Source organism: Corvus kubaryi, unplaced genomic scaffold (genome assembly GCF_017639235.1).
Source record: "Corvus kubaryi isolate FWS band 111438036 unplaced genomic scaffold, C.kubaryi_AGA036_p1.0 split3-131, whole genome shotgun sequence".
Lineage (NCBI taxonomy): Eukaryota > Metazoa > Chordata > Aves > Passeriformes > Corvidae > Corvus > Corvus kubaryi.
This window is the reverse complement of record NW_024582083.1, coordinates 7,624,653-7,635,496: the sequence shown is the minus strand read 5'-3', so window position 1 is coordinate 7,635,496 and position 10,844 is coordinate 7,624,653.

The window sequence follows — 10,844 nt, the reverse complement described above, 5'->3', positions numbered from 1 at the left end:
CGGCCAGCGGTGCGCCTCCGAGCCCGGCACGGCCCGCGGGGCCGCCCGCCCGTCTTCCCCCCCCGGGCCCCGCCGCCGCCCCCGGCCCCGGCGCTGCCGCGGGGCGCCGCCACCCCCGAGGGGGAGGGAAGACCCGAGAGCGACTGGGTCGGCGGCGGGGCCGCCCGGCGCCTGGCTCTGCCCTCCCGGGCGATGCCGCCGAGCTCCGGGCAGGGCTGCGGAAACGGAGGTATCCCCGCCATGTGAGCTCGGGGAGTTGTTCTCTCGGAAACTCCCACGTCCTCTCCCGTATTCCGCGTTTTCCCACCCTTTTCTCGTTGAGATTTAAAATGGGGAAACCATCCCCACCGCGTGTCCCCGGGTGGGCACGGTGGGTGCACCGCCGCTCTCACCCGTTCGTTTCCCCAGAAGCGGCCGGAGGACAGGCGCGGTGCCGGCCCTCACCCCGCCGCCCCGGGCTGGTCCCCACCTCCCCGGGCCGGCCGGGAGCGCCGAACGACTCCGCGGGAGGAGGCGGCAGTGGCCCCGGGGCGCGTCTCCCCCGGTCGAGATGGAGTGGGCGAGGCCGGCTGCTCGCCCGGGCGCCCCTGCGTGCCGTGCCGCCGGCCGTATTATTTTTCCAGGAGCCTCGTAGGTTTCGGTATATTCATTCTCGTACAATGGGATTAAACACTAACCGTTATCATCCAAATTAACTAAACTCTGAATAGCAAATGCGGGAGCTTTTATTTTTTTTCCTCCTCCTTTTGCTCCACTGGCGGAGATGGAGTTGATCCTCTTACTGTCTGTGTTAACCGCCAGCTGCAGGCACCTGCGAGGCAACTTCTTACACGAGGGAAGTTGTTTATTTGCTCGCTGGGTGTTCCCTCGTTGGTTCCCCCGCGGGCCGGGCTGCCCGGGGCAGCGGCGGGGGATGCGGGGTGGCCGTGGCATCCCCGCATGTACCGCCACCTTGTTCTCAGAGGGCTTCGGCGGGGCTAAAGTGGGACATCACCCGACACTGCCGCGGGCGGACTGTCACCCTTGTAGGGAAGCCAGAAGAAGGCGGCTTTGAATATTTTTTAGTTTTTAATTCCCGTCGAGCGCCTGTTGGCTCTTCTTGCGGGACACGCGTGCACGGCTCTTTGGCAACCCAAGGCGGACACCCGCGTCCCCATCATCCACCACCGGTTTTCGGTTCTCGCCCAGGAGCCCCGCCGGCCACAGTCTTCACCCCAGGCATGGGGCTGGCCGGCGGCCGGGGCGCAGGGCCCAGTCCGATACGCGCGGAGCGGGATGAGCCCGCCGTTGCCCCGGGGCTGCAGGGCGAGGGGAGGCAGCACCGCCCCGGCCGCCCCTCGCCGTCTCCCCGCGGCCGGCCCGGGGGTCTCCGCCTGGCGGGGCTGCGCCCCGAGGGAGCCGTCCGGCCCGGACCCCGGTGCGCTGCCGGGGTGCGCACGGGTGTCGCGTCTCAGTGGCGTGTCACCCCTGTCCCGTGGCGCTGCCGACCTCTGCCAGACATGGGCTCTGTCAGCGAGGTGCAGATCCTCTTGGAGGTGTCAAGCTGTTTTCAACTGGCATTTAGGTTTGCCTTTTTGTGAAAACAGATCGTCTTTCGTTTGTGTCTTCACCCCCTCTTTTCCTTTTTGACTCCTATATAACGCTGGGGTTATATGCAATTACTTCACCAAGTAATTGAAACTGTGGATATTAGGTTTGAAAATCATTGTGACTGTGTGCAAGCAAGAAACCAACTAACCAGTCTCACATGGAAAGAGTCGTCCATGCAACTGGTGAATCAAGTGCAAAGTAAAGTGTGGCTGGGGATGGGGTTGGCCCTGCCAGCATGGTTCAGTACAATACTGGAGGTCCTGCTGTGTAATGTGGAAAGGCATTCACACTCCTGGATGATCTCGTGGCTGGTAGGGAATGGGAGAACTCACAAGGTGCAACAGATCCTACTTGTAGGAAGTGGTAGCTTTATTACTTGGGAATCCTGGATCTGCAAAGAAGCAGTGATCTCTTCACTCAGGAGAAGGCATTTAATTTAGCAGTTTAACCCTCAGCTGTACACACAGCAGTTCATCGCACGGTGCCAGCTTTTGCTCTGAGTTAATTTACTCTTGCATGCTCAGTGAGGCTAGGCTAGGTTAGCAAGTTTCCCGTCTTTTCACAGTTCCTAACGCTCTCTGCCTCTGTATATGAGGCTGCTTGATCCACGTCTTGTTCCTCAGCTGCAGAGGTATCCCTTATCTCAGTGCTACTGTTAGTTCCAGCTATAGTCCACCTCCATGTCTTTCTTCCTAGTGGAAGGACCATGCTCCTCTGTTTGCTCACCTGCCATGAATAGTGGCATCAGTAGGGGGGAGGTGATAACATGATAGGTCTTGGGACTCCATCCCAATATGGTGCTTCACAAAAGAAGCTATGCTTGTAACCATGAGTCTCTTGTATTGTACGGTAGATTCAGAGTGCTCTCCTCAAAATCCTAGAGTGCTTTAGAAGGTGCTGTTTGTGCTTCAGAAGATGATGTTCTTCTCATTCTGTGAGATATGGTAATGCCCATAAGTTAAACTTTGATCATAAGAACTTTGATTTTTGTCATAGGAAGTTGTCAAGTATCTCTGTGGTGGAAGACAGGACTTCCAGGTCAGTAGTGCTCCTGAGTGCTGCTATGTGCTTGTCATATTCCACCTCTGAGGAGGCACAGTTCACTGTAAGTATGATTTGTGGTGTAATTTAAATATAACATACTCTGTTCTTCATTATTAAAAGCCTTTCAGAAATGTAAAATCTGATATGGATTGCTTTTAGATTACTCTCTGTATGAACTTTTTGGGGTACAGATTGCTTGAAAGTTGTATGTTCCTGTAACTGTAATATCTCTTTGTTGACTTTTTTCCCCAGATATAAGATTTTAAGCTTATTTTTAGGTTTATATGTAGCATAGCTAATGTACTCAGAATTACATAGGGTAAAATGTTTCGCTGATTAAAATCAGGTGTAGTTATATGCGTTATAACCATTTACAGGGGCTGATTTACATTGGCAGAAGACCTGATACAGCTTTTGTCCATCAAATGTGTCTGTATGGCAAAACTTAAGACTCTCCACTGTGTGTTTGTACAGGGTGAGTCCCCCAAGACAGTGGATAGATGTTTGCAGTTTTCCCAATGACAGCTATCTTCTCAGCCACATACTATTGAGACAGAATATGTTGCCCTTTAAATGACAGCCTGTCAAAATGAGAACAGAGTTCTAAAATTGATTTCATGGGATTTAGGTAATCATGAATCACTGGGGAGATGTACATTAGACTGCTTGTGACTGAGATGTTCTAAATAGCTAAATAGTTAGATTTGTGGCTGTCTGGCATGAATAAAGGCTGAAAGGTTCAGAAAATACAAGGGCTTTTTCTGCAATGACATGTCTAATGCTGAAAAATGTGTGATCCCTCCTCTCCAGTCTTAGTAAAACAAACAAACGAAAGTAAAAACTTTTGCTCAGCATGGCTTCACAGAGGGGAAGTTATGCTTAATCCACCCAATAATCTTCTATGATGAAGTGACTGGTTTGGTGGATAAGGAGAGAGCAGTGGATACTCTGAAGAAGAGAAGGCTTCAGGGTGACCTCATCACAGCTTTTCAGTACCTGAAAAGAACCTACCAGAAAGCAGGAGAGGGACTTTTTACAAGAGCACGTAGTGACAGAATAAGGAGTAGTGGCTTTAAACTGAAAGAAGGTAGGTTAAGATTATTTATTTGAAAGAAATTCTTTATTGTGATAGTGGAACAGGAACAGGCCGCCCAGAGAATTTGTGGATGCCTCATCCCTGGAAGTGTTCAAGGTCAGGTTGGGTGAGGCTTCTGAGCAACCTGGTCTAGTGGGAGGTGTCCCTGCCCACAGCAGGAGGGTTGAAACAAGATGATCTTTAAGATCCCTTCCAACCCAAGCTGTTCTATGATTCAGTGATACCATCTACTTGGCTTTTGATATTGTCTCCTGTAACATCCTTGGAGAAAAGCCAAGGATGCATAGGCTCAATGAGCGGAACTGAAAACTGGCTGAATTGCCAAGTTCAGAGAGGAATGATCAGTGGCACAAAATCTAGTGTCCAGTAACTAGTGATATATACCCTGGGGTTCAGTATTTGGTCTAGTCATGGTTAACATCTTCATTAATGAGCTGGAACATACCCTCAGCAAGTTCACAGATGACACAAAACTGTGAGGAGCAGCTGATACACCAGAGAGTCATTCTGCCATCCAGAAGGTCCTCAACAGGCTGATGAAATGGGCTGCCAGGAATCTCTCAATTCAGCAAAGGAAAGTGCAAAGTCCTGGACCTGGGAATAAACTACCCCCTGCACCAGTACATGCTGGGGGGGGGGGGGGTGTGATTGACTGGAAAGCTGCTCTGTGGAGAGGGACCTGGGGGTCCTCGTGGACATCAAGTTCAACATGAGCCAGCAGTGTGCCCTTGTGGCCAAGAAGGCCAATGGTATCCTGGGGTGCATTAAGAGGATCATTGCCAGCAAGTTGTGGGAGGTGACCCTGCCCCTCTACTCAGCACTGGGGGAGTCCATATCTGGAGTTCTGGGTCCAGTTCTGGGCTCTTTAGTACAAGACAGAGATGGCCATACTGAAAGGGGTCCAGCAAAGGCTCTTGAGGATGATTAGGGGATTGGAGCAACTCATGTAGGAGGAGAGGCTGAAGGAGCTGAGACTGTTCAGCCTAAAGAAGAAAAGGCTCAGGAAAAGCTTACCAGTGTGTTCAAATACCTGAAGGAAGGGTGAAAGAAGTTGGAGCCAGGCTCTTCTCGATGGTTCTCAGTCATGGAAACAGAGGCAATGTGCACAAACAGAAATACAGGATTTTCTGTCTATAACAGGAAACAATTCTTCTGCTGTGAAAATGGTTAATCACTGAAACAAGTTGCCCACAGAGGTTGTGGGGTCTGGAGGTGGTCCTGGGCAAATGACTCAAGGTGTCCATGCTTGAGCAGGGAGGTTGGACCAGATGATCTCCAGAGATGCCTGCCAACCTCGTCCATATCATAGTTCTGTGCACTTCCTGTGTGAACATTTAGTTTTGATGTAATTCAGTCCCAGTTTGGTTTGGCACAGAAGAAATGTATTTTAATATTTTCTTACAATTTCTTACAGCAGATTGAACTCATTTACTCTGTTCTCAATGGGACAATTCATTTAGATTCAGAGTTTCTACACCTGTGTCAAGCAGAATAAATGGGAGGGAAGCACCGCCTTTCTGTTAATTGTACTACGTGTTGCATTGCAACTCGGCCCATTAAAGACTCATTAACATCCATTATACTTATGACTGCTTTGTAAACAATGCTAATTCAATAGGACTTCCGAGCTTAATTCCCTCTAGAGTCCTTTGTAATTCCTAGCCATGACTTTCTTTCTAGCTGAAGTGGAAAGGGGACCCCTATGAGAGATTTATGGACTCTGAAAAGCCTATTAATTTAGTAATGCCGTAGTTCAAGCATGTTATTATTATGAACCCTCAGTACTGAGCTTATTGAGTGGACTAGGGACTTATAGGACTTCTTTTCAGCAAAGCAATATTCTTTGGTTCAGTCCAGCTTTGCTCTGATTTCACAGAGATTGTGTGGACCAAACACTACTCCCTGCTACACTGGCTTCCAGAGGATTATTTCTGAAGTGTGCCCTTGTTGCTAACTCAGAGAGTTAGGATGCTGCACTATGCACAGACTGTGCCAAGATTTTTAGGTTTAAGGTTCCTCTGCAGAACAGTTCGGTGATATCAATGGTCCTGCATGCTACACTGGTGGCTGGCTTTTGTGAGGTTAATCCAGTGTTAGCATATGGCAAGCAGCATAAGCCTAAGATCTCGGCGACTTTGTGAAGGCAGATAATATATATATAAAATATAAATATAAAGTTTATTCTGTGAAATAAAAAAGAGAGGGACTGATGCCTCAGGGTTCCTGCAGAGTCTGTCTGTCTTCCAGGCAAGGACTGCAGCCCCAACCAGTTGCCTTTAGCAGCTTCATTATTGCTGGGCAAGTGGGGTGGCTGGCCTTCCTGCTGGCTCTCTGTTGTGGATACTGAGTGGTCTCTGTTGCTGAAGCTGAGTCATCGCTTGTTTCTCTGTATCCCGTAGTAGCTTTGAGTTATCTAGTGTTTTGCTGTCTCCTTTATTCAAAGAGGAGAGATGGATACAACCAGGAAGGGGAGAACATGCAGCTGGGAGGCACTGTTCTGTTTGCTGCTGGGAAAAGGTATGTTACAAGAGTTAAAGGCTTTCCATTGCTATCTGAGTTTCTGTTCTGTGAAAGTCTTGCCCTTCTGACTGAGTGCTGAAAAGTGTTCTGCTTCTGGAAAGCTTAGGTTGTTCTTCTTCAAGTAAAGTTCTTTGTCTTGGACACTGTCAGCAGCCCTTTCATGTTTCTGGACTCACAGCCCAAAGCAATCCAAAAGGTTATGAAAACATGTGAAGATCCCACAAATTCCTCAAAAACAGGTGTGAAAGTTGCTTGCATGTCCTGGCTTTAAAATGATCGCTTCTTGCGTAAGTACACCTTTGGTGATAGCAAAGTGAGATCTCTTCTGCTGGACAAACAAAACATGACTATTAAATGCAAGCACTTTCTTTAAAAGCTGTCAAAGTATTCTGCGTAAATATCATTCCCTGCTTGCCCTGTTCTTTGATTCTTTCTTAGTGCACATCTATCTAATGTCAGAGAGAGAATAACAGAGCTCTGGTCATACCTTGTAGGGATGTTCTTCTGCCAAAACTGGGTATATCTGACACAGGGATAGCAGATGGTGACCAAATATTTCTGCAACAACTCTCCCTTTCTGGGTAAAATTAAGAGTATATTGAAATCCCAGCATTCATAAGTCATGAGCCAAGCCCTCAAACTCTTAAGATAAGTGAAAAGTCAGGAACTTAAATTCGTCAGCAATAATAACAAGGCATCAAAAGGTTGGTTATTTCAGTAGTTTTCCATTTGTAGTTTTTTCTTCCTCAGCTTTTATAACTCAGGTTCTCAAGCATTCTGCATAACCACTAGAATAGAAAAGTAATTTTTATGAAATCCTTAGATCCTGAAGCAGTAGTGTAAACCACCAAATATAATTAGATTTTCTAAATGAAACCATAATGGTTTTAGGAACACTAGAAAGGATATCAGTACTGGATGTGGTGCCACCCATTTTTCATTTCATCTGGCTCTTTTTTAAAACTAATTATAGCAGGCAGGGAAGAAGTACCCATGTTCCCTCTGGCTTTAATGCCATGTCCATTTTGATGGAAAGTTATTTTACATGTCATGAGAGTGTATAACCAGCTTGTGCATGCTCTGAGGTCCCATTCTTCCTTCACATTCATATCCCACCCTCTTGATGGCACAGATGGGAGTGTGTCTGGGCACCCAGCCTGTTGTGGCACTTTGAACACTAGTTACTCCTTTTTCTAATAAGTCTGGTTTGAATATGGGATAGGGAAAATAGAACATGCCAGTGTCAGTGCCAGAAAGGAGAGCTGGGAAGACTTTCTCAGTGACAAGCATTGGAATCACTTACTCCATTCTACTGATCTGGCATTGTTTCACCCAATATCTGTATGTACATGAAAATATGATATAAATGGCAGTGATATAAAAAGCACTAGCATCTGCACTGTTATCTTATAGGCATATGTGAAGATTCATATGAAATGCAGATTGAATGTCACTGTGCCCCATGGCACATGTGGCTGACAAACTAGGAGGGAGTGGAGGATAAGTCCCACAGTTTTGTCCCGGCATTTGCAAGGCAGAAACATCCCAATTCTTCTTCCACAGCTCATCTGTGGCACTCAAGACAGGCACGATTAGACAAAGAAACAACATTGCCTGTATTACTTGCCACCACGAACTTTTAAAAAATAGCTTAATGTGAGGAGCGTTAGCACTCGTGGCAAACAGGCAGGCTTTTCTTCCAACGCACAAGCATCGTCAGCGGGGAGGCTTCCCAGCTCCCTCTTCCCTACAAAGCCTACAAAGCTTTGCGGAAAACTGTGGGGACATTAGGGGTTGGCTACTGCCCTCTAGTGATCGTCACCAGCGCCTGAGGTTACTAACTCGCCTTTTCTCATCAAATTGCTAAAAATAAACTTAGTGTGTGATGAAATGCATGAAATTCAGTATTATGAAATAGTGCCTGATTCATCAGATCTCAGAATCTGCACCAGATGACGGACTCCTTCCTAGCATGGACGCCAGCTGATGCAGCTCTGAAAACACAGTTAATGCAATCCAAGCGTGGTGTTAGGCATTTATGCTATCACCTAAGTTAAGTATTTCCCAGTTCTTTAGAAACTGTTATACCTTGGTTTGGCTAAGCTTATTGATAGATTTTTTCCCTGAATAAAAACATTGCTGCATTTTAAATACAGCTTTTCAATAATAAGCAAGTCACCCTTCTTTCAAAAAAAAACCCCTCAACATAACAAAACAATGACTATGGGAAACTTTATAGAAAATAAATTATTGAGAAACAGAATATTTGGTTCAAATAATGATTTAGCTGAATTTGTGAGTAGCACTAGGGGCCTCTGTCCCTTTTTCTTTTTTTCCTCTGTACTAAAATGGTCAAATACCTGCTAGTTAAGAAGTAGGATGTGTGGGTTTTTTTCTCTAGTTATAGATGCAAAGTGCTCAACTCCCTGATTAAGTTCTCATCAAATGTTACCTGATGAAGGGCTGTTTGAGCAGAATTCTGCTGCTGGCATGAGAGGGCAGCCTTGAGGGTTTATTTGATTTTTTTCTTTGCATATCAGTCTGGCTAGGATCTAATTTAAAGCAGCTTAAGGCTATTTTTGCTCTAAACGCAGTACAGTCATTTAAAACCACCTGCCTTGTTAAGTCCAGCACCCAGCTGTGTTGCTCACTGATGAACATCGACACCCGCGGGTTAGGGACGGCCAAACTGTTCTGCAGGTAGAATGGCTGCAATTACGAGATCCTCAGAGCAACAAGTGTGTTGATCTAATTGGCCTGTGTACAAAACACACCAGGCAAGGGAGTCACCTTTACTTTCATCGTGCAAGAGTAACTGAGTGGTTCACAGCTCTGACTTGTTTTCAGCAATACAACTTAGTGAAATGAATGTGCATAAGTTCTCTCCAGAGTCACACAGACTGCTCCAAGGTTTGAGTCTTTACACATATGAACAGTGCAGCTTATTTGTTCTACCATGTCTTTTGTGCTCTTGCTTCTAGGCCCATGAACACTGCTTACTGTCATCTGTAGGTACAATGTCTTCACATTTCATCACTTATCCTTCAGACTTATGTAGGGCAAAGGTTGCAAAAGTTCTTGGCATCTGCCATATCATGTAGGAGGAAAGCGGCATCAGCAGAGAGTCTCTTGTGTAATCTACTGATATTTTTGGAGATATGTTTGGGTAATGAAATGTTCACTTTTTCTGCTGGTCAGACTGCCTCCTATACAGTCAAAGTTGTCTGTTGTAAAAAAATGTCTTTAAGGAGGCTTCATAAAATGAAATAATTTATCTGACTTATAAGGAAAGGTTCTGGATCAAATAGAAAGCAAATGATCTTTAATTAACATGGGCTTGTCAGAGGATAGTGATTCACCCATCAGCTGAGGGCAGGGGAACGTTAAAAAAAGTGTGGAAAAAATGATGAGCTAGAGGAGAACGTTTCAGATCCTGAATCACCTCTGCATGAACCATGTAGATAGCTACTCTGTTTCTTGATGATTGTTCCAAATTCAGCAATCACTTGTCTTGAAATGATCTTGAATGGCGCTAAAAATAGCTTGATACTGGAGATGCCAATTTTTCCAGTAATTTCCCTAAAATGTCAGCAGAATTACTGGCTGTGAGAAACAATGCTCTATCTTCATCTCCATGGGAAGATGATGTTTGTCTGCTGCAATACAGTACTTTTGAAAACAGCATCCTCTGAATTCCTATGGTTTTCAATTTGTCCTAGATACCTTTGAAGACAACCCTATTTATGGCTGACAACTGCAGAGGTAGGAAAGTCTCATGTCCCCAAACCTGGTAGTTGAGCCATTCAAAAAGGTGAACAGGGATCTCACCAGGTGTTTTGCTAACAGAGCAGATTTTTCCACGAAGTGAGGTAAAGCAGAAACTTTAGGGTAGCTTCAGGTTCTCTAAAAACTGGCTAAACCTTAGTCAGGCTGTTTTTTCCCCCATGTCTCCTGAAAACCTCTTTCCCCTGCTGCCACATATACATTTGTGCAGAAGAAACCCGCTAAGAGTTTTTCTCACTGTTATCAAAGTCATACTGATTCCAGGAAAAGCCAGGAATCTGGAAAGACTTGATTTCCACTAAAATCAGCCCACAGCAATGCCTTTTGATACTAGATAGAGAGGAATCTCTTAAGTGTCTTAAGGAGTACAGCATTTGAATTGTGAAAATCCGGATCATCTCATATGGTTAGTTGCTCCTGATGCATCAGTCAGCCTGCAGTAAGCATGCTCTGAAAACAACCAGAAAGTCCATAGGAGGATTGTCCCAAACCTTTGAAAACCTAATAAACAGTAGCTCAATGAAGCAATAGACTCTGCTGCTGCTTGAACACATCCCACACTGTTGTTTCTGTGGAGGCACTTGCAGATATTTAGCATACAAATCAAACATACATGACTAACATATGCTACTTCCACATAGAAGCACAGAATATCTTGAGTTGGAAGGGACCCACAAGGATCATCAAGTCCAGCTCCTGATATTGCACAGGACACTGCAAGAGTCACACCAGGCGCCTCTTGAGAGGCACTGAGAGTGCTTGTCCAAACACTTCTTGAACTCTGTCAGGTTTGGTGGTTTGGTGCTGTGAC